General features: G+C 43.2%; 1 protein-coding gene across 3 annotated transcripts in view; it reads right to left on the reverse strand.

The window, feature by feature from the left end:
• LOC141087762 (pendrin-like) overlaps positions 1-24,641 on the reverse strand; it is a 323,429-nt gene that overhangs the window by 236,672 nt on the left and 62,116 nt on the right. Inside the window, exon 1 of one of the 3 annotated variants that reach the window (XM_073573561.1) lies at positions 21,021-21,117. The exons of the other annotated variants lie outside the window; for them this stretch is intronic. The gene's annotated coding sequence lies outside the window, so the exon portion shown is untranslated. Of the gene's footprint in view, positions 1-21,020; positions 21,118-24,641 lie in introns of those variants that run through there. 3 annotated transcript variants of the gene reach the window in all.

The following is a 24,641-nucleotide window of genomic DNA, read 5'->3' on the forward strand; positions in this document are numbered from 1 at the left end:
CTGGTTAGATTTCTCTTTTCTTGATTATGAGAAGTGGCCAGGGCTTTATGTTCAGCAGACAAATCCTGCATCATTTGAGTCAAATGCAAGAGTACAAAGCGGATCCATAGAGAGAGAGGAGAGAAAAAAAATGTATCGTCAGTCATAATGTCACACTGCTGCTATGCAGGTAGATTCAAGCTCCACTATTTGGCAATAGAGTGGAGGGAGGACTGCACACAGAAAGATCAGACCTGCAGTGCAGCAGCGAGGTTGCCACCAGTTGGCAGCAGAATAGTCAGACAAGCCAAGTCGATATTAGTCTGTAGCGCAGTACCAAAGGAATAAACAAACACAGAGTCAGAAGCAAGACAAATGGGTCAGTACCGGTCAGGCGCAGATATGACAAAGACAAGAGACAAACAGCAGGTCAGGGTCCAAGCCGAGTCACATTCCAGGGAGTCCTAAACATGAAAGGGATACACTGAGTCGCTACAGGGAGTGGAGTACAAACAGACAAGGGCAAAGACAGCAACAGCAGGAGAACAAATCAGGGTACTACCAGAGTCAGATACTCACGCCATAGGCAGAAAATATAACTGACGTGGCCTGCAGGATGCAAAAGGAAGAAATAGCAAGCCTGAATCCAAAATGAGGCCAGTCACAGTTAACTGTTGACATGATCAGCCCAGGAGAAGGGCAGTCAAGACTCAAAACCCAACCCAGACTGGATCATGACAGTATCTCTTGAATAACAGGTATGTGCAGAGAGGTGAGTGGTGCTGTGTCTATGTGACTGTGCGTGTATGTGTGGCTGCGGGAATGTGCAGAGAGGTGACTGGTGTATGAGTGTGTGTGTGTGTATGGAGAGGGCATGGAACGTGCAGAGAGGTGAGTGATTTTGTGTGTCTGTTTGTGTGTGTGGAGAGGGCAATGACAGTGGTGGTTTAAAGGACAATGATGAGGGTGGTGGGGACAAAGCAATGATGGAGGCGGAGCAAAAATACAATGATGGGGTGGTGGAAAGGGAAATGATGGGGGTGGTGGAGGAGGAAGTAATGATGGAGGTGGTGTAATGGGCAGTGATGGGGTGGTGGGGGAGAAGGCAATGATGGAGGTGGTGGAAAGGGCAATGATGGGTGGTGGGGGAGGAAGCAATGATGGAGGTGGTGGAAAGGGCAATGACGGGGGTGGTGGGGGGGAAGAAATGATGGAGGTGGTGGAAAGGGCAATGATGGGGTGATGGGGAGAAGGCAATTATGGAGGTGGAGTAAAGGGCAATGATGGGGTGGTGGGGGAGGAGGCATGATGGTGGTGGTTGAAAGGACAATGATGATGGTGCAACGGGCAATAGTGGGGGTGGTGTGGGAGAAAGCAATGATAGAGGAGGTGGAAAGGGCAATGATGGGAGAGGTGGGGGAGAAAACAATTATAGAGGCAGTGGAAAGGGCAATGATGGGGGTGGTGTGGAAGAAGACAATGATGAAGGTGGTGGAAAGGGCAATGATGGGGTTGTGGGGGAGAAGGCAGGAGGTGGTGGACAGGGTAATGATGGAGGTGGTGGAGAGGGCAATGATGGGGGTGATGGAGAAGGCAATGATGGAGGTGATGGAGAGGGCAATGATGGAGGTGGGGGAGAGGGTAATGATGGTATGTTGGGGGAGGACAATGAGGGGTTTGGGGGATTTGGATGGGAGGAAGGGGGACTTATAATGGACTTACAAACAGGGGGAGGTTGAGGAAGATCTTAGATATAGATGTAAAATGAATTGGGTGGTGGAGGATGGTGCTAAGCCCCTGATCTCCCATCTCACAATTCATTGTGATGCTATCGGGGACTTAAAATTTATTGCAGAGTGGGAGAGGAGGGGGTAAGGTACATAGGACACTTTATTATGAACTGAAATGTGGGAGAAGACTCTGTCAGCAACTTGTTATGAATTGGAAGACGGCGGCGGATGTTCAGTACCTGATGGCATCTTCTCCCACTTCCAAATTTATTAGGATGCTATCAAGTACTTATAATAAATGATGTAACAATAAAGGATATAACATTTATGGGGACAGGGATTAAGGCTATGTGCACATGTTCAGGATTTGCAGGCGGAAATTCTGCTGCATGTCCTAATGTGTTGGCAGGAAGAAAGTTGCGTAAAGTACCTTTATGGTTTTTTCCACATTTTTCCCATGCTTTTGTTTCGTATTTTCCCCCACTCATTAGTATGGGTGAAATACGCTGCAAGAATTGACATTATGCAGATCTTAATCATCCGCAAATCTGCAAGGAAAAAATAAGCAACCTGCGCATGAGACTTCAGAGATCTCATTCACTTTGCTTGTACTGTAAAACCTTGCATACCGTATTTTTTGAATTATAAGACACACCGGACCATAAGACGCACCCCAAATTTCCAAAAATATAATGTGTCAAATGGAGGTCCATCTTATAGTCCGAATTCAGCTCACCGGGGGGGGGGATTGACGCAGGTGGAGGAGTGGTCACAGGGCTTTTTCGGTGGTCCAGGCTGGTGCAGTGGCCTCTGGGAACTCCTGTCTCAGGCAGGTGCGGAAGTGGTGCTCTGTGGTGCGGGGGGCCCCGCCAGCATTTTGCGACAGGTTCGGCGGTGGTGGTGCTCTGTGGTGCGGTCATATTCTATCTCTCAATGTTAAAATTAACCTACCTTTAAAATTATAAACTGTTCATGTCTTTGTCAGTGGGCAAACTTACAAAACCAGCAAGGGATCAAATACTTATTTCCTCCACTGTAGACCCACAAACAAGCAACAAGTGAAGTCAGAGTAAAGGCCTGGCAAAGCATCACAAAGGAGGAAACCCAGCGTTCATTGACATCCATGGCTTCCAGATTTCAGGCAGTCATTGCCTGCAAAACATTCTCTAAAAAGTGTTAAAAAAAACATTTTTTCATGGTAAAGTTAATTTGTAAAATTTCTTTGAGCCCTTAAAATGAGGAGGTTTTGTTGAAAAATGGTTGCAACTCCTAAATGTTTCCCATGATATTTTTATTCAATCTCTTTACGACCAATGACAGACATATTTGATACTGCCCGTCCGGGACGACCTGATCTATAAAACTGTCACATTTGTTAATACCTTTTGTAATTGCAGTAAAAAAAAAAACTTCGGAAACTCTGGTTCCTCCTCACAGGGCTGAAAAAATGTGGAATACAATGTGATCAAAATGTAAATAGAAATGGTATAGCTGAAAACATCATCTTGTCCTGCAAAAAATAAGCCGTAATACAGCTCCATGAGCAGAAAAATGTAAAAAGTTATAGCTCGCAGAATACAGCGATGAAAAAATTATTTTTTTATATAAAATAGTTTTTATTGTGAAAAAGCGCCAAAACATAAATAATTACATAAATGTGGTATCGCAGTAATTGTAATGACCCAAAGAATAAAGCTGCCTTATCAATTTTACCACATGCATAAGTCATAAAAAAAAAAAAAATTCCTGAGCTGATGGTTTTTGTTTATTGTGCCACCTAAAAATCATAATAGAAAATAATCAAAAAATGTTATGTGCCTAAAAATGGTATCAATAATAACATTGTCAACTCACCCCTTCATAAAACAAGTCCTCACATGACTTGAACAGAAATATAGGAAAACTACAGCTTTCAAGATATGATGATGCAAAAACTAGTTTTTCCAACTTAAAGCATCTTTTAGTGTGTGACAGCAGCCAAACATAAAAAAACATATAAATCTGGTATCACTGTAATTGCACCGACCTGAAGAATAAGGTTGTCTATTCATTTAAACTGTGTGAGGAACAGCATATAAAATAAGTAAAATCAATTCTTCACCTGCTGTTGATTTGTTCATTCTGCCTCCCAAAGATCACAGTAAGGCTCGGCTCACATTTATCCGGCGCTCTACGCTGAACGCTTACACCGGGGTTTCCATATAAATCTTTGAAATATGTGATTCAGACAGAATCCCCAATGCAAGATTCCATATAATGAGGCAGAAGAAGGCACTGTGGATGCCGGTTGGCCTATGGTCCTGTGGTGTCTGTCTTTTTATGCATGCATAAAAGCGCACTCAGCCTCAGTTTTGTTTACATCTGAAAAGAAGGACACCGCTGAACAGAGGCCAGACAGGCTATAGTGACCCTGTTGCCTCACTAAAGTGAATGGATTCCTCAGGAGTTTCATCTGGATCATGTCACTTGAAGAGTTAGAGGGAACCCCAAAATAAGTGATCACTGTAGAGCACAGAATAAAAGTGATCCAAAATGTTATGTAAAATGTTCCCAACAAAATTTTCAACTCAATCCACATAAAAACCAAGTCCCCACTCAGGTCCTTTATCTGTCAATGGTAGGAATGTGGAAATGCCGGGTTCATGTGCATTGCTATGCTCCTATCATGTTACTGGTATCACAAAGGCTCTGGAAAAGCGCTATGGCTCCTTACCCCCCCAAAAAAAAAATCAGCAAATTTTGTGCTCAGAAATCCAAATGCCCCCCTCCCTTCTGAGCCCCACAGTGTACCTAAACAACATTTAGCATCCAAATGTTTGGCAGTGGTAAAATTTCAAAAATGGGGTCACTTGAGGGGGTATTCTGCTCTTCTAGCACTTAGGAGCTCTGTATATAGAGTCCGCAAACTATATTAGGAAAATCTGTGCTCCAAGATGCAAATAGTGTCTCTTTCCTCCCGAGTCTCGACGTATGGCTAATGAGTACTGTATAATCACATATGGGGTATGTCCAAGTTCAGCAGAAATTGTGCGATAAATTTTGGTGCATTTTTTACCCATTTCCCTGTATGAAAATGTAAAATCTGGGGATGAACAAAATTTTTATGGTAAAATGTAATTATCTCTTCTTACAAACTGTCTCTGTAGTTTGTAAAATGGGAGCACTTATGGGTGGGTTCCTCTGTAGTGGCACCTCAGGAGCTATTCCAGTAAGTCATGTCACCCGCAAACTATAACAGTAAAATCTGCACTATAATATGGCTCTCCTTCCATTCTGAGCTTTGCACTGTGCTTCAAAAGTAGTTCCTGATTACATGTAGGGAATTGGAGCAATCAGAAGCAGTGTACAACAAACTGATAGGTCCATTTTTCCCCATTAGCATTTATAAAAATTAAAAATTTGGGGCTAAAACAACATTTTAGTGGTAAAAATGTAATTATTTTTTTTCCTGCCCAATGGTATAAATTTCTATGAGGCACATGTTGTGTCAACATGCTCAATGCACTCCTAGATGAATTTATTGAGAGGTGTAGTTTGTAAAGTGGGTGTTTCTGCTGTCTGGCACCTCAGGGGCTCTGCCAATGTGACATGGAACCTTCAAACCACTCCAGCAAAATCTGAATTTCAATATGGTGCTTCTTCCTTTCTGAACTTTGCACTGTGCCTCAAAAGTAGTTTAAGATTAAGATAATCCTTTAATCGTCCCACCATGGGGAAATTCAGAGCATTACAGCAGCAAGGCAGTTACAAGTACAGATACAGATGCATAAAGGTATTACATTGACAGTAGGTAGGTACATATACGAAAAAAAAAAAAAGATATAACCGGACTATCACAACTTTGTTTCTATCAGTTCACTGTTTGGGTGGTTCTCCGTTTTGGACAGTGCTGGTTATACAGCCTAACTGCAGCAGGAAGGAAGGACTTTCGATAGCGCTCCCTCTCACATTTAGGATGAAGTAGCCGGTCACTGACAGTACTGCACATCTTTGTCACGGTCTCATGCATGGGATAGGAATCATTCTGCACCATGTAGCTCACCTTGGCCAGTATCCTCATGTCGCCTACTTCCTGAACTGGACCAAGGGGGCATCCCAGGACAGAGCTGGCCCTTCTAATCAGTTTGTTCAGCCTATTCCTGTCCCTGGTTGATATGCCACTACCCCAACACGCCACACCAAAGAAGATGACTGATGCCACAACAGAGTTGAAGAAGGATACAAGGAGTGCCCCCCTAACTCTGAAGGCTCTCAGCCTTCTGAGCAGATAAAGCCTACTGTGGCCCTTCCTGTACACTGCATCCAAGTGATGGGCCCAGTCAAGCTTATTATTGAGGATCACACCAAGGTACTTATAGGTGTCAACTATCTCAATGTCATTTCCCTGAATGTTCACCACTACTGGTGGATTTTTTTCCCTTGCGAAAGTCCACCACCAATTTCTTGGTCTTCCCGGAATTAATCCTAAGGTGGTTCCTCTGACACCACTCCACAAAAGCTTGGTTAGTATCTCTGTACTCTCTTTCATCTCCTCCTGTGATGAGGCCTATTATTGCAGAGTCATCAGAATACTTCTGCAAGTAGCAGCTAGATGAGTTGCACTTAAAATCCGCAGTGTACAGTGTGAAGAGAAAAGGGGCAAGAACTGTACCTTGAGGTGCCCCTGTATTGCAGATCACCATGTCTGACACACTGTCCCGAACCTTTACAAACTGAGGTCGGTTCGTGAGGTAGTTAAGGATCCAGGTGGAGAGTTGGAGGTCCACGCCAACAAGGCCCAGCTTGTCTCTCAGTAGACCTGGCTGTATGGTATTAAAAGCACTAGAGAAATCGAAGAACATTATTCTCACAGTGTTCCCAGGTTTCTCCAGGTGAGAGAGAGTCCTATCTAGAAGGTGGATAATGGCATCATCCACACCAATGCCCGGCCTGTAGGCAAACTGGAGAGGGTCCATATCCGAGCTCACTAGAGGACAGAGGCGTGTGAGAACCAATCTCTCTAGTACCTTCATCAGGTGTGATGTCAATGCTACAGGTCTATAGTCATTAAGGTCTTTCGGATAAGGTTTCTTTAGAACTGGTACCACACACGATAATTTCCACAGTTGTGGTACTATACCTATTCTCAGGTTCATATTGAACAGATATGTAATGATCTCACTCAGCTGGTGCCCGCAGGTTCTGATTAGCCTTGCACTGATGCCATCAGGACCTGCAGCCTTCAAAACTTTGATCTTATCCAGTTCTTTTGCAACCTGGGTACTTATGAAGAACAGACCCTTGCTCAGTTGACAAGTTGCCGCAGGGGGTGAGGTTATTTTAGCAGAGAGGTGTGAATGGTATGCAGGGGCAGGAGCAGCCAGTGTGTGATTAAATCTGTTAAAGAATAGATTAAGTTCATTAAGCCCCTCTTTATCTACAACCATCCTGGAGACAGTCTGTCTATGCCCAGATATAGACTTTAGACCCTCCCAGACTTCATGAATCCTTTTCTGTGACAATTTCAGTTCAATCTTTCTCTTATAATTAGCCTTTCCCTGCCTGATTAGATTCTTCAGATCTTTCTGCACCTCTCTCAGCCTGCCCTTGTCACCTGATCTGAAGGCCAACTTCTTCTCTTTGAGAAGAGCCTTTATTCCGGGGCTGATCCATGGTTTATTGTTAGAGAAGCACCTCACTACTTTTGTGGGTAACGTGTTGTCTACACAGAAATTAATGTAGTCCATTATACAGTGTGTGAGACCATCCATGTCATCACCATAGGAATCTTGCAGCACATCCAAGTGGTTGTTTCAAAGCAGTCTCTCAGAGCATCATCACTCTCCTCAGTCCATATCCTCACTGTGCGAGTGACAGCAGGTTCTCTCTGTACAAGTGGCTTGTACACGGGTTGGAGGTGCACTAGGTTGTGATCCGATCTTCCAAGGGGTGGTAGGGCTGACAAGGCATATGCCCCTCTCACATTGGCAAAGAACAAGTCCAATATTTTGCTGTCTCTAGTGAGGCAGGTAACATACTGTGTGCAACCTGGTAGTATGGATGCTGGAGACACATGATTGAAGTCTCCCGAAACCAGAAGGAGTGCTTGGGGGTGAAGGGACTGCATCATGCTCACTGTGGATTGTAGGACCTCAGTGGCGGTATCAGCTTTCTCAGAAGGGGGGACATATGCAGCTATCATGATTACATGCGATAGTTCCCTCGGTAAATAAAAAGGTCTCATGCCCACAGCTAATAGCTCAATGTCCTTACAGCATGTTTGCTCTTTGACCACGATATGCCTAGAGTCACACTATTGATCATTCACAAATATCGCCAGCCCTCCGCCTTTCCTCTTACCGCTCTCCCTTGTCCTGTCCGCGCGAATGAGTTTAAAGCCATCCAACGAGACAACAGTGTCCGGAGTACCTTCGGTGAGCCAGGTCTCTGTAAACAGCAACATACTGCACTCCCTAAATTCCCGATGATGTTTGGTCAGCGCCGACAGTTTGTCCATCTTATTCCCGAGTGACCTCACATTGCCCATAATGACGGAGGGAAGAGCAGGTCTATAGCGCCTTCTTCTAGCTTTCCTGAGGGCTCCAGCTCTGCAACCTCTTCTCTTAGTCCTTCTTATTTCTGGTAGAATATCCTCTGGTCTATTAGCAGCATGCTGCCTTGCTGTATCCCTAAGCAGCAGTATAGCTTCTCTGGAGTAGACAATAGGGTCTTTTTCAGTTCCTGGATTTCCCAACACAATAGATCCAAGTAAAAACAAGGTAAAAAGTCCATCGAAGGTCCAGGTCCACTTATGGTTTTCCATAGTGCAATGTACTTTGGAGTAACTATAACAGAGAAAGGAAAAATAGAAAAAATAGAGAAAAAAGGAGAGCAATGAAGGAGCTACTGTAACAGGCTGCCACTCCAGCGGCGCCAGGAAGAACCACATATGGGGTATTGGCGCGCTCAAGAGAAATTGTACAACCTAATGCATGGTGCATTTTCTCCTGTTATCCTTGTGAAAATAAAAAAATTGGGGCTAAAAGAAAATTTTTATCGGAAAAATGCGACTTGGGGGTTCAAGGAACTCACCACACATCTAGATACATTCCTTGAGGAGTCTAGTTTCCAAAACAGGGTAACTTATAGGATGTTTCCACTGTTTAGGCTCATCAGGGACTCTCCAAATGCGACATTGTGACCTGTCTCGATGCCAGCCATTTTTGTGATCAAAAAGTCTAACAATGCTCCTTCCATTCTGACCCCTGTCATGTGCCTAAACAGTAGTTTTCTCCCGCATATGTGGTATCGGTATACTCAGGAGAAATTGCACACAAAAAAATTGAGATCCATTTTCTTCACCCTTGTGAAGATAAAACAACTGAAGCTAAAGTAACATTTTTGTGAAAAATGGTAAAATGTTCATTTTTCCTTCCACGCTGCATTAATTCCTGTGAAGTACATGATGGGTTAACAAACTTCTTTAATTTGGTTTTGAGGACTTTGAGGGGGGCAATTTTTAGAATGGTGTCATGTTTGGTTATTTTCTGTCATATAGGCCCTCCAAAGTCAATTCAAATTTGATGTGGTACCTAAAGAAATGGTTTTGTAAATTTTGGGGGAAAAATTAGAAATTGCTGATCAATTTTTAACCCTTCTAACTTCCTAACGAAAAAAGTTATGCTATAAAAATTATGCTCGTGTAAATTAGACATGGGGTAAATGTTATTTATTAACTATTGTGTGTGACATAACTCTCTGGTTAAAGGGTATAAGAATTAAAAGTTTGAAAATTGTGGAATTTTCTGCAAATTTGAAAGCTCTCAGAATCACTGGGATCCGTTGAAGCGTTATAGAGTTATTACCTCATAAGGTGACACTGGTCAGATTTTAAAATTGAGGCTTGGTCATTAACGTACAAAGCGGTTCAGTCTATAAGGAGTTAATTAAACCTGAAAGCCTACACTTCATCTGCATCTCAGTTATTATATTTTCAATCCAACATAGTGGCATGTGTGGTGCTCCGGAGGGTTCAGTCGCCACAGAGGTACTGCACCTCCTCCTGAGGTGTTGTATCCCACTATCCAGGTAAGATGGAGACACCTGACCAGACCCCATACCTGCACCCAGCACAGACACCTTAGAACAGCAGGGCACCCTATATGACCCCAGCTTGGTTCATGAAGGGTGCTGGGAGGTGGGTGGAGCTAAGTTTGAGAGCAGGAGAACTGTAGGAAGTTAGGACAATTCTCCAGAAGGGGAAGCAGTGAGAGGACATGTATGCGGCAGCTCCCTGTTGGCTAGAGCTGCTGGGAAAGAAAAGAGTAGGAGAGTTCCCCCTGAAGGGGAGGAAGGGACGGGACGTGTGGAGGAGAGCGGGGGACTGGGGCGAGAGCAAAGCCCTTCCCCAAGCTTAAGCGCCAGGAACCGGGCGCTGGTATCCAAGGCTGTGTGGATGCTAATAGTCCTACAGCAGAAGCTAGAAAATAGATGCTGTAAATGCCCAATTCCCATCTAAGACTCAACGACACAGTAGCAACGTGTGTGAGCCAGGACACAAGTGTAAGTGATCCCTGAAGTAGGCTACAGCTGCCTGTCATGCGAGTGGAGTTCTAAGTAACAGACAGAAAGAGGAACTTGAGTGTGATTCATAACTGAAAGCACTTCAGATTAGCGCTAAAAAGGAGACATACAGGAAAGACACATATTGAAGGGAGTGCTGGAAAGGTGTACTTCATTTGCCTGGGAGTTGATTGAGCCCCTCACCTGGAGGACATGTGTCATGAATGGGTCACAGAGGAGGAGAGCAGGTCCAGGGCTAAGCCACAGAAAACCAGAGAGGTTGGTACCTAAGCGGATTGCAGACCTCTGATCCTATCCACACAACTAGTAGTAGCTGTGGAGCGTACCTACGATAATCCTAGACGCCTCGGTACAGCCGGAGAGCTAACTAAGCCTAAAGCAAGAAAGGGGAAATCTAAACTGCCCCAGAGCAGATCCCAAAGGAATAGATAGCCCCCAAACATATATTGTCAGTGAGACAAGATGAAAACACTAACACAGGCAGGAAAATAGACTGAGCAAATGATGGGGCCCACACTGACTAGACAGGAAAGGAAAGACACTGTCTGCAATCACGCAAAAAACCCTGCAAAAAGTCACACGACTTCGCCCCCCCACTATATCAGCACTCTGGTCTCTTTTTGCTCTGCTTTCAGAATATACCAATCTATCAGGGCACAAAACAAACTGGCACAAGCAGTAACATATGGGCGGTGATTCAGCACAGCCTCAGCCGGAGCTGGCTGACCCGCACCAAGAAGAGATAGACAAAACCAGATCAAATGCAAACAGAATAGCAAATAAACCACTTAGCTGAACATGCAGGGAGAGAGCTGGAGAAATCAGACCTCAGGAGGAACAGGAAGCAAATCACCAGCAGGTATAGAGGGAGTCGGCTGTCTTAAATCCCAATCTGAAACCCCAGATCTCCAATCATCATCATCATTATCAGGTGGCAAGCCTCTGTCAATCAGATCAGCTCCATTACCTCCAGTAACCACCAGAGGGAGCCCAGAAAGAGAACTCGCAACCCCTCTGTCGATCTGACCAGCTCCACTACCTTTAGTAATAACCAGAGGGAGGCCAGAAAGCGAATTCACAACAGATATGGCACGGACGCGGGCATCTGTGTGCATCAGAAAACTGTGAGTAAAGCTTTGGAACTGCATTCAGCTGTGTCTCTGCCTTCTTCCTGCTTCAACCTTTCAGCACTGCTACATCCCTCGCCTAAACACTACACCATCTACCTCAACATCTACTACGGCTGCCCTGGGACTATAGTTCTGCCTGTGGATAGCTAATACACCTCGGCTGCATCACACCATCTGTCCCAGAGCATCTGCACTGCAGCACTGGTCGCCTCTGACCAGATACCACAGGTGGCGTCACAAACTTATCTACACATAAACTTTATTCAGCATCAATCCTCTTATTTTACATGGACACTCAGGGCCACGGACCGGGTCACTGCTACCGCGACACATCCCTTTAAGACACAGGCCCTGTACCAACCCACAGCCCTGGGGGTGTTCCACATGCAGAGCCCAAATCACGACGATTCAGTCCCTGTCCCAATAAATATTTCTGGACCTAATTTACCTACAAATTTTCTTCACGTATTGGCTAGCTTTTATGTGCAGTAAAATTCCATTGTATTACTTTGTTTTCTTTGTAAAAAAAAAATAGACAGAGTTGATTATATTACAATTTACTTAAAAAGTAAATTCACCCTAGCCTTCCGAAAAAACAATGAAATACAGTAATTAAAGCACATAATGTTGTAACAATAGCATAATAAAATGACCAGCTATGGCCGGTTTCACATTAGCGCATTTTCAGCGCGCGCACGGCCGGGGGTAGCTCCGCCCCCGAGCCGGCTCTCTGCCCGGCGTGCCCGCCCCTTCCTTGTAGCGCCGCCTCCTAGCGGACAGCGGCGCCTGCGATCGGCGCACCCTATCTTTAGCATAGGGTGCGCCGATCGTGCGCAGGCCGTGCGCTAGTTGCGCTTTGACCTGCGCTGCGCACTTTTGACGGTGCGCCGTGCGCGCCAAAATCAAACTTTTCGGATTTTGGCGCGCACGGCGCACCGTCAAAAGTGCGCAGCGCAGGTCAAAGCGCAACTAGCGCACGGCCTGCGCACGATCGGCGCACCCTATGCTAAAGATAGGGTGCGCCGATCGCAGGCGCCGCTGTCCGCTAGGAGGCGGCGCTACAAGGAAGGGGCGGGCACGCCGGGCAGAGAGCCGGATCGGGGGCGGAGCTACCCCCGGCCGTGCGCGCGCTGAAAATGCGCTAATGTGAAACCAGCCTAAGGACTAAACTTTATGAACATTCATACTTCTAGGGAACATTCCGTCATACCAGAGGATTATGCTTTTTCATATAATACTTTTCTTAATGAAGGTTTTGTATGGCTGGATTATGTGTAAACTTGAATAGCAGCACATTTATATGCAACACAGTATCAGTGTACAGTATAATCAGATATCTTTGTTTTTTCAGAATTACAGTATATTATAAAGTCTGTATTTAAACGAAACAAAACAGGGCGCATCCACTGTGTGAAACCTTTAAAACACAATTGTAATGGTGAGGCAAGGAGAGACTCACCTGATAAGGTTGTGAGATTTCGGTCACAACACCTATAAACGCATGAAACAGCTGCTGCAGTCTGCACGAGGTCCAAGGACTTGTAAGTGGAGATGGCTTTAAAGTGCAATAATACACTGCGCTGCTGTAGGATTATTTCAAGAAGCTTTAATGGTGCCTACGCGTTTCCTGAGCTGTCCCAGCTCACTTCCTCAGAGCATGATCATGCCCTGATGAAGTGAGCTGGGACAGCTCAGGAAACGCGTAGGCACCATTAAAGCTTCTTGAAATATACCCACAGCAGTGCAGTGTATTATTGCACTTTAAAGCCATCTCCACTTAAAAGTCTGTATTTGACTTTCATTTATCTAGTCAGCGGTAATTCCAATATATTGATACATAGTATAATTAATACTGTACTGCAGTTAACACCTAAGAGTTTGCATCATTGATCACAAGTCTCTAAAGATTATTTTTGGGAATGAACATTGCATTGTAATCCTAAGGTAAATATGCCACTTGTGCAGATTATCTAAATATTCATTAGGCCAGTTTCACATGTCAGTGGCTCCGGCACGTGTAGTGACAGTTTCCTCACGTACTGGAAATACTGACACACGTAGACCCATCCAAATGAATGGGTCTATGCAGATGTCAGCGTGTTTCACGGACCATGTGTCCGTGTGCAAAACACAGAGACATGTCAGTGTTTGTGGGAGCGCACGGACCGCAAAACGTGCTGAACACGTGCACACGTAGAATAGTTCACACTGTCCTCCTTGTTCACGGACAGCCGCCGGGGAAGAAGCGCTACAGTAAGTGTTGTTTCCCAGCAGCTGGTGCTGAACGCGGCTGTCATTCTTCTCTCCTGCTCTGCCGGCAACAGCGAGCAGGAGAAAATGAATGAAAAAAAAATGACGTGGGGTCCCCCTCTGATTGTGAACCAACCCGGCAACACTAATAGCTGGGGGCTGCTATTCTCAGGCTGGTAAGGGGTCATTGATCTTGGCCCCCTCCCCAGCCTTAAAACAGCAGCCCGCAGCTGCCCAGAAAAGGCGCATCTATTAGATGTGCCTATTCTGGAGCTTTGTCGGTTCTTCCCACTTACCCTGTAATAGAGTCAAGTGGGGTTAATAAGGGGTTAATATCACCTTGCTATTGTAAAGTGACATTAAGCCCGGGTTAGTAATGGAGAGGTGTCAATGAGACAACTCTGCATTACTAATCCTAGAGTTATTCAAGGGTTAAATAAACACACACACAATAAGAACAAAGTATTTTAATGAAAGAATACGCTACACAGTTTTAAAATCTTTATTATACTCCTAATCCCATATCGAAGCCATTGATCTCCTGTAAAAAATCAAAAAATAACAAACCAACAATATAGCATACCTGTCCAGTGCTCAGTCAAATCTCACAGCGTAAATCCTTCTCAGGGGTTAATCAGTTTACAGCCGGAGCGCTGCTAATGCGACCGCTATGACTGTAAACTACTGGGGAATGAATGGTAGCAGCTGGCGCATGCTCAGTAACTAGCGGTGACGTTACTGATCATCACTGAGCCTGTGTGCGCTGTTTCCATTCATTCCCCAGTAGTTTACAGTCGGAGCGGTCGCATTAGCAGTGCTCCGGCTGTAAACTAATTAACCCCCCGAGATGGATTTACGCCATGGGACGTGACTAAGCACCGGACAGGTATGGGATATTGTTGGTTTGTGATTTTTTTTACAGGAGAACAATGGCTTCAATATAGGATTAGGAGTATAATAAAGATTTTTAAACTGTGTTGAAAACAGCTGACATGTCCTGGCTTTGATACGGGCTCACCGCCGGAGCCCTCATCAAAGCGGGGGTACTACTATTGGATGTACTATTGCGTCCATTGGCAGTAAGCGGTTAAATAAATGTTTTGCTTCTGCGCTGATTCTAACACAGCTTGACATTATTCGGCCGTTCATTGTGGAGGTTGATGTGTTTGATGCAGGGGTATGGGCTGTATGCAAGGCACATCTCCAAGTAAATGGTGTCCATGGGCATACTTTTCAAAGAAACTGTCATCCTCTGAAAAAACGATGTAATTGTTAATAGGCAACTCTTGGCAATCAAGTGGGCTTTTGAAGAGTGGGGACATTTTTTTGGAGAAGACAGTACATCCAGTCATGGTAATCACCGATCATAAAAATCTTATATATTTGGAGTCTGCAAAGCATCTGACACATAGACAGGTGAGGTAGTCATTTTTCTTCACCAGATTTAACTTTTTTTGCTACATATAAGCAGGGGGATAAGAACATTAAGATGGATGCCTCATCTCATTATTTCCTTGGGGGAGGAAATTATTGTGAACCAGTTCCTATATTACAGAAAGGGGTAGTCATTGTCACTATATGTTCTGATCTGGAGAGGGAGATTGTAGAGCCTCAGGGGGATGCCCCTGCTGCCTGTCCTTCAGGTAAATTGTTTGTTCCTGTGTATCTCCATCTTAAAATTTTAAGTGAACATCATGATTCTGTCTAGCCTGGACATCCTGGTAGTAAAGCCAACACAGACCTTATTCTTTGCTTTTAGTGGTCTGGGGTGCACCAGAATGTTAAGTGTATAATACTGCAGTATTTGTACACATTCTAATACCCCTCATACTCGTCCATCTGGGGCATTTAAACCTTTGGAGATTTCCTGTAGACTTTGGACTCATTTGTCCATAGATTTCATGACTGATCTACCCATGTTGGCAGGTAATACTGTTATAATGGTGATGGTGGACAGATTCAGCAAGATATCTAATTTCATTGTGATACCCGCTTTATCTAATGCTAAGACTTTGGCGCAACTTTTTATAAAAAAAATTGTGAAGTTACATGGGATTCCTTCTGATATTGTCTCCAACTGAGTGGTGCAATTTATTTCCAAATTTTGGAAAGCATTTTATGCTCGTTTGGGGGTCCATCTTTCATTTTCTTCTGCCTTTCATCCATAGTCTAATGGGCAAACTGGACGTGTGAACTAGGATCTTGAGACATATCCTAGTTGTTTTGTGTCTAAGAATCAGAATGATTGGATTTCTTAGTTACCTGTAGCTATATTCGATGTGAATAACCATTGTTATTTTCGGGGCATACTGATTTAAATTCTGCTCCTTCAGTAGGAATCATTCTTCAGTAGTACATGAAGAGGAACAGTTTTCTTCTTCTACCACATCAGTCTGGCAAGGTGTTCTTGATAATTGGAAAAAGATGAGGTCCAAATATAAAAGTGTGGCTGATTGGAGACGTTTGGTGGGTCTGGACCTATGTGCTGGTGATTTGGTGTAGTTGTTCTCAAAGAACATTAACATTACATTAACATTACAACATTCTTGGCAATTGGGACCTAGGTTCATTGGTCCATATAAGATTGCGGCCATCATCAATCTAGTAGTGTTTCACCTTGCTTTCACACCCATTTTTAAGATTCTTAATGTTTTTCATCGATCTCTAATCAAAAAATACATTTCTTCCTCTGAACCATCTCCACCACCACCACCTTGCGCAGTCATTGTTAATGGGAATTTGGAATTTCAGATATTATTAACTATCAATTCTTGGTTCATCTGTGTTTTCAGTACTGGTACACTGAAAAGTTATGGTACTGAAGAGAGGATGTGGGTACCAGCATCTGACGTTCATGCGATCAGGTTGGTCTGGTCTTGTCATGTGGATGGAGGGTACTGTCACATGGAAGCACCGACAGTGGGACCAGAAGATCGTGGTGTCTGGTTTCACAGACTCCTGCAATGGTTAGAAGTACCTCACCATCTTATTAAACAATGCAGGTTTTTCCTTGCCATCGTTTCAAGGGTTAATCTGTTCAGTTGAAGCTCCTGGAGCTTTCATACATGGATGGTCTCGGTTGTTCACTACTTAGCACTCACCCCCTGCTATATATGCTCACCTCTGGCACTTAGGAGTTGCCAGAGTTATTTCTTATGCTCACCTCTGGCACTTAGGAGTTGCCAGGGCTAGTTTTTTCTGCCTGGTTTGGAATTGGAGATGTAGATCGTGATTGGAGTTGACATTTGGAGATTCAGGAGATTTTTGCTTGGAGTTTTGTTTGTGTGCTCATCCTCTTCTATTTGGTTTCTCCTTCCTTTAACTCCCCTGTGTTCCACTCTGTTGTTTAGTGAGTGTATTTTGTATGACTGTTATTTTCATTTATCCCTGTCTGTCTTCCCTCGTTTGTCTGGTTAGTGTTATCCTATACACTTCAGCTTCCCACCTCCATGGGTAGGGGAAGGGACAGATTAATGTTAATATAGGAGCACAACAAGGTATGTGAACCCGTCACCTCCACCTTTTGGAAGTAATCTGTGGGACAGGGACAAACTAGTGCGCCCCTAGTTCTAGGGACTTAGTAAGCACCCACAGACCCAAGGCATTGCGTGACAATTCTGTGGTGTTTTAAGCTCCGTTCAGTTGATATTCCTGTAGTTCAGGTTTTGGAGATGTAAAACAAACTTCATTAACCCGAAGATTGAAAAGTTTATCTTCTGACTTGTTTTTCACTGTTATATAGATGTAAACAGTTTCAAAGTTTTAAGATTGAAAGAAGACATAAGTCCATTACGTTCAACCTATGACCTAATATGTTTATCCTGAGTAAAGCAAAAATAAACAGGAGCCAGATGCTAATTGCTCCATAATAAAGGAAAAATTCCTTTCCATCTCAACATACAACAATCAGACTAGTTCCCAGGATCAACAACCCATCTCCAAAATCTAGTATTCATATAACCTGTAAGGCTGTGGTATTATATTTTTTTTTTTTCAAGATGGTATCCAAAGCCTCCTTAAACTTGTTTGGTGAATTCACCATTTTAACATCATTTTGCTGACACTTTGTCATTGCTGCAGGTCTAGGTGTAAAAATATCCTCAAAGATTTCTGTACTGTCCATTCATATATTTGTACATTGTAGTAAGATTGTCCGTTAAATCTTCATTTTTCCAAATTGAGTACTCACAAAGTGGATAACCTGGATATAGATGCACACTCTCACAAACAAGAAACAAAGTAGTGTATCAAGTCATGTCTCACACAAAAAGAGACACAGAGACTTAAATGCCATGGCAACATTTTTTTTCCATAAATGACCATTTGGCCAATCACCCTGGTAGTATGTTGGGTAGCTTGCAATAGCACTTTTTATGTGCGTCTCTTATCTATCCTGTTCTAGATGTATCAGGACAATAACAAACAGCACCTCTTCATACCCTGCACTACCACATCAGGGTCCCCCATGCAACTATTTAAGGCATGACAAATGTATATCCAGACTGGACTCCCCCATCTCCAGTCATAGCTACCTCAAATCCTTTCTTTCTGGTTAAGAAATAAATCTCAGACCCTCTGACCTCATTATCAGCAATGACTTGTCAGTGAATGCTAAGCTTCATGCACTGATCCCCTGTCAGATTGTTAGAGCATACCCCTCTTGCATATGGTGGGAAATGCAGTCCCAAAATTCAGGACCACCTTTGGTTCATAGAAGCAATCCATAGTTCCTGCGTAGCTGTACCCTCAAGTAGTAATCCTGGACCAATCAAATACCATTGAACTCCAACTATGGTTCCCATCGCCGAACTTTCCCAGTACCATGTGGTTAGACTCATGACCATATTGTGAAAGAATCGACCAAGCCTTAACACAACATATATGCCCAAAAATAGCAGCAAATTTAAAGACATAGTGAGTGATTTATCAATGCGATTTGTGATGAGGGGGCGTTTTGGAGCAGAAACTCCTGATTCACTAAGAGGCTCAGGGCTCTTAATGAATCAGGTGAGGCGCATAGTGGTGTGCACCACTATGTGTGTCCAACCACAAAGCTTACTCCAGACCATGTTAGAGTAAGATACGTGACATAGAAAATGAATTTGATGTACAGGGATCACCACGCCCCACCCGCATTCTACCCAAGTACTGCTTCCTTTACTAATTCTGGGGCAAGAATGGCGGTACCTTGAATGCGACTTTTCAAAGCTTTTACCTTGTGACATATTACTAACATACATAATAATACATAATGGCATATACACATGACATATCCCCTGCAAGGAACACGTTAACCCTAACCTAGGCAGGGTAATAAAGTACACATACAATTAACAAGCAGAAATTGTAAAACAAATGAAGATTCAAATCAATGACTAGGGATCCGTCCACGCCTTACATTGTGCTATAAGATAGAAATTTGCTCCCATTCATTGATCTCAGTCATGTCCTGCAGGGACAGACTTGAATTCTTTATATACTACTTTTGCAGTGAAAAGTCTGAATTCTTTGAACTCTACTTTGTACTTTCAGGTTAAAATTGCTTGTAAAAGGAGCATAAAAGAATGTGATGTAACAGGCTGGGCAATAACATACAGTACATACTGGATGGTGAAAGATGTCTCTATATATGAAGAAATTGCAAGAACCCAGAATGTAAAGCAAAACACTGCACATATTACATGTAAGACTGAAGTGCTAAAAATGACTAAAGATTCTGACTACTGATACCATCTGCTCACTTCTGTGATATTTGCAGAAATAACTGCATCAAATTGTTTTAAAAATTATTGATTACTCGTGGAGGCGTTTTAGCCTATTTCTCCCTACAAAACAGCTTTAACTCTGTTATATTGGGAGGTTTTCTTCTATGAACTGCTTACTTCAGGTATTTCCACAACATTTCTATAGGAACTTTAACTTTATTCTTCATTAACCTTTCTTTGTACAACGACTTGTGTGCTTTTGGTCATAGTCTTGCTGCATTACTCACAATCTCTTGGGATTCAGCTCATAAACAGTTTTCCTCACCTTTTACTTTAGAATTTGCTGTCCTGGCTCAGATGCAGCAAAACAGGTCAAAACCATGATATTACCACCACCATGTTTCACAGATGGTATGAGGTTTTTATGTTACATTGCAGTGTTTTTATTTATCCAAGCATAAAACATCTCATTTAAAGAAAAAAGCTCTATTTTGATCTCAACTGTCCACAAAATATTATTTCAATAGCCGTCTGACTGGTCCAGGTGATTTGTAGCAAATTTCACATCAGCCTTTAGTTTTTAAGAGGTTACTTTAGGCTGTTGTGTGACCTCGAGGACTATTGTACACTTTGCTCTTGAAGTGATCTCTGTTGACCATTCCCAGGGAGGGTAATAATGGTCTTGAATTTCCTCTATTTATAGAGAACCTGTCTGGCTGTGGATTGATTGAGTCCAAACTCTTAAGTGATGATTTTGTAATATTTTCCAGCCTGATGAGTATCAAAAACTCTTCTTCTGAGGGCCTCAGAAATCTCCTTTGTTTGTTCCATGAAACAACTCCACAAACGTGTTGTGAAGATTAGTCTTCACAACACATGTTCTATAAATAAAAGTTTGCCCACTCATACCTGATTGTCATCCCATTGATATATTATACTAATATTTTTACCTTGTCTGTTTGACATGATTCTCTTTACCTTGTGTGTGTTGTAGCTTTAGCTAAAATTTATTCAAAAATATGGAAAACTCTGCTGGGTGCACAAACTTCCAAGCACCACTGTATGTGGCATTAATAAGTAAATATGGAAGTTTCATTGACATAGCGCAAGGAGTAAACAGAAAATAGATAAAAATAATATGACTCATACAATAGGTCATTTAACATTTGGAAAATAGTTAAATGATACTTCCGTGAAGAAAAAAAAGTCTGCTCTATGTGACTATAGGCTGTCAAATAATGACAGCATGCAATGCGCACACTGTCACGATGCCCCTGTATTTGCAGCTTGAGTTTGCGGTCACGTGACCACATGTATGCTGTTTGCTTAACTCCGCTCATCTACTAACTAGAATCTCATCAGCTTCTTTCAATAGTCTACGAATACAGGGTAATCGTCACAGTGTGCATATGTCATACTGTCATGATTCGGCGGTCGCATAGAATGACTGCAAACGTTAGTTTTTAGACTGGAAAACCCCTGAGCATCAATTATAATGTTGAGTTTCTCTACAATCTGTACTTTGTTCCTTCAGCTATTTTTGTGAAATTACATCAGTAAATTTGCTTTCTATCCTGTCAGCACAATTTCTATTAGTACAATTTTTAACACCAGCATTCCTAAAAATCTTGATATTTACTTCCATGATGAGTAAACTGACCTACCTCACTCACAGCTTCTAGGCTCCAGGACAGCAGCAGTCACAGGACTGTTATCTGGACTATGGCAATGGTAACAGCTTTCCCACAAGACTGTGTCACACTTCTGAATGAAGAACAGTAACTGCTGAGTATGTGCCAAGTCACTCCTTATTAAGCTTTTATATGCCAGATCACATCGTCCCTTACTTTGTAAAACTCCATTACATTACATTACATTTTCAGTTGTCATTCTTTTATAACAAATCCAGAATTTGTAAATATTTTGCATCCATTGTTTTGTTCTGTTTGTAATGGATATGTTTTTACTATAGAGGGGTCTCTGAACAACTACAGTGTTCTGGACATGGTCAGTTCTAAAAAATGTCAGATCTAATGGATGACATAGCAGAGAACCATTCGTTATGATCAATGGTGGATCAGACTGAAGACGGTCCCTGTGCAAGAACAGCACATGGGTGCTTTTACTGTATGTGTCTGTTACAAAAGTTGCTTGATGCTTTTAAGGTACCCTTTATCTCTAGGATTCCTATGCTGCTACCCTTTTTGCACCAATGGTATGTCCGCTTCTGGATATTATCCATTTCCCATAGACTTCAAAGTTTTTTTTAAAAAATGGATCCGGTTGCTTTCCGTTATTTTTGGATGGACAAAAAAGTTGTAAAGACTACAATTTTTGATTCAGCTAAAAAAATTGGATAATAGCAGTATTACTATCAAACGGAAGATATTTTAGGAGTTTTTTGTCTCCAATCAAATAGATCCTGTACTGGATTGTTTTATTTCCTTTTTTGTTATTCCAAATCAGATCCAAAAGTGGAAAAATATACTGTACATTACATACATGTGAACATATGACTGACACCCCGTTTTTTTGCTATGTTATACACCAGATCATATTTGCTTGTCTGATTACAAAGTGTAAATCAGTCTGCAAATTGAGATTCTGATTTGGCGTTCATCCTAAGTCATATTGCAAGGCTTGTTAAAGGGTCGATAGTGACTTGTAGGATTGCTAATTCCAATAGGTGGCGCTATAGAAAACAAGTCCTCCTTCTCTCTGGAGACAATTTGCATATTTACTATCCCAGCGGTGCATGCAAGGCATTTAAGTCTCCTCGTACTAGCGTGCCAGACCTTGCATGTTACTCTCTACAAGGAGAAGCCTTACCCCTTAGATCCCAGTCTTAGCCTCTCACCTAGCCAATCAGACCTCATACTTTACACTGATGAGGGGCAATACCCCAAAACACTGTGTCTGCAAATTGAGATTCTGATTTGGTTTTTATCCTAAGTCATATTGCAAGGCTTGTTAAAGGGTCGATGTTGACTTATAGGATTGCTACTTCCAATAGGTGGCACTAGAGTTCAAGTCCTCTTCCTCTCTAAAGAGTCAATTTGCAAATTTAATTTCCCAGAGGAGCAGACAGCTGCGGGCTGATATTAATTGGCTGGGAAGCTTCATGGATAGAAATGGGCAGACATCTCGATGTACGGGTCCAGGGGGTTTTGCCGAACAGAGGCAAAAAGTTTAGGTTTGGGTACCAGAACAGTACCCAGACCCGAACCCGGACCTCATTCACTTGCATGGGGGGCCCGATCAGAAGCAGTGTTGCCGCGCTGTCATGCACATGACAGCGTGACAAACACCCGGTGTTCAGGCAGCCGAACCCGAAAAGTAACACGGACTTCCCAGTGAAATCCATGTTCAGTGTCCGTGCTTGAACAGTAGGTGTTCGGTACGGACAACGAACTTTACTGTTTGGGTTCGCCCATCTCTATTCATGGATAATGGCATCTTCCCAGAATAATTACACCAGCCCCCAGCTGTCGGCTTTCCCTCAGCTGGGTATTAAAAATACAGTACTTGACTGATGAAATGTTGGGTTTCCTATAAGATGGGTGCGTAAAAATCATCCGGCACATGTACTGTCGATGTGCTGTGCAATTTTTTTTTCTTGCACCCATTGACTTGCATTGGTGAGTCTCAGCCGTTTTACGAGGCCATACACAGCATGCTGAGATTTTTTCCTCACAATTCCAGGTGAGGAAAAACTCACAGATGAACACTGCTTAAATGAATAACATTGTTGCGAGTGCAATGCGTTTTTTCCTCACATTCTTCTACGCAGATGGGAACGCAGCCTTAATGGTATAGTCAGGGGCGGACCTACCGCGGATGCAGCTGCATCGGGGCCTGGGGGTGGAGGGGACCCTTGCAGGCAGGAGTATATGCATCCACTATGGGGCACCTCAATCAGAGAGCCCAGTGCTCCCTGATACCAGGCTTCTCCCACCCATAATCTTTCTGGTACGCAGAGCCGGGGGGAGGGTACTGAAAAAGGGGGCATCTCATGCAGGAAGAGAGACGCTGGCCAATGAGAGTGCTCACTGGCTTCTGACTTTAACTTCCTGCATGGCGCGCCAATGATGAGCGTTCACCTATAGAGTTAGTGGGCCAGGCTGCACAGCATGCAGGGGATATTAGTGGAGGAAGAGCAGGACTTGCAGTGCGTCTTGTGTTCTCTTCACTGTTCCCTTCCCAGCAGCATCACGTTTAGAGTTCAAGGGAGAAGAACTCACTGCCCTGCACTGTGTCAACATTGCCCCACAGTGGGTTCTGCAGCCTCTCCAGCTGATCTATAAACTATGTGGCAGACCTCCTCCATAGCTGAACACCTGATATAGAAGTTCAGTATGTATGTGCATGTTTTTATGTGTATATACGTGTGTGTGTTTATATATGATTGTGTGAGCATGTATTTGTTTGTGTATCTGTGTGTTTGTATGTGTATGTATGTATATGTTCGTTTATGTATGTGTTTATGTATGTATATGTATGTGTGTGTATGTATGTATGAATGCATGTGTGTATATGTGTGTGCGCAGTACAATATGTGTGTGTATCTATGTGTGTGTATGCATGTAATGTATGTTTGTGTATCTGTGTGTGTATTGTGAGGCAGTGACCGGTGTTATATGCGGGGGATGCTAAGTGTCCCCCAGGATGCACACAGTTGCATATTGAGGCCACGGGAGTGTATTGCAGTCACAGGCATACCTGTGATTGCAATGCAAAATAAAAGTAAGTTTTGGTCTTGGGCAAGGTATTTGTTCAAGGCAAATTTAAGAAAACCTACCATGGGATTTTACTTTTGAAGCGGACGGCATTATGGTAGTGGGGTGGTCCGCTTCCTTCCTGGCCAGGTCTTCCAAGTGGCCTACAGCCATAGGTTGCTTGTAAAAAAAAACCTGCAGCAGAGAGTTGAGTTTGTCAGTTTGGTTTGCAAGCGTGCAGAGCAGGAGGCTCTGAAGAGCTCAGCCTGTGTGAAGTAACACAGAGCCAAGTGGAGCCAAAAGGTCTGACACCCCTCAGCGTACACGGCAATGCAGTCGCCCACCACAACCGGTCTCCATTGTGGACTGTCTGGTTTCCCAGCTGCGATCCAGAAGTTGCTAATTTGCTTTCTGTTTGTGAGTATGTTGATCATTAAAAGATACTTTGTTTTGAACTTTCCTGGGTCACTGACTGTCTGTCACACTGCACCAACCCACTACACTACAGTATGTATAAATGTGTAAGTATATGAATGTGTGTGTGTGAACATATTTGTTGCCAGTTGAGGA

Source organism: Dendrobates tinctorius, unplaced genomic scaffold (genome assembly GCF_039654945.1).
Source record: "Dendrobates tinctorius isolate UK_male_01 unplaced genomic scaffold, ASM3965494v1 ptg000035l, whole genome shotgun sequence".
Taxonomy (NCBI): domain Eukaryota; kingdom Metazoa; phylum Chordata; class Amphibia; order Anura; family Dendrobatidae; genus Dendrobates; species Dendrobates tinctorius.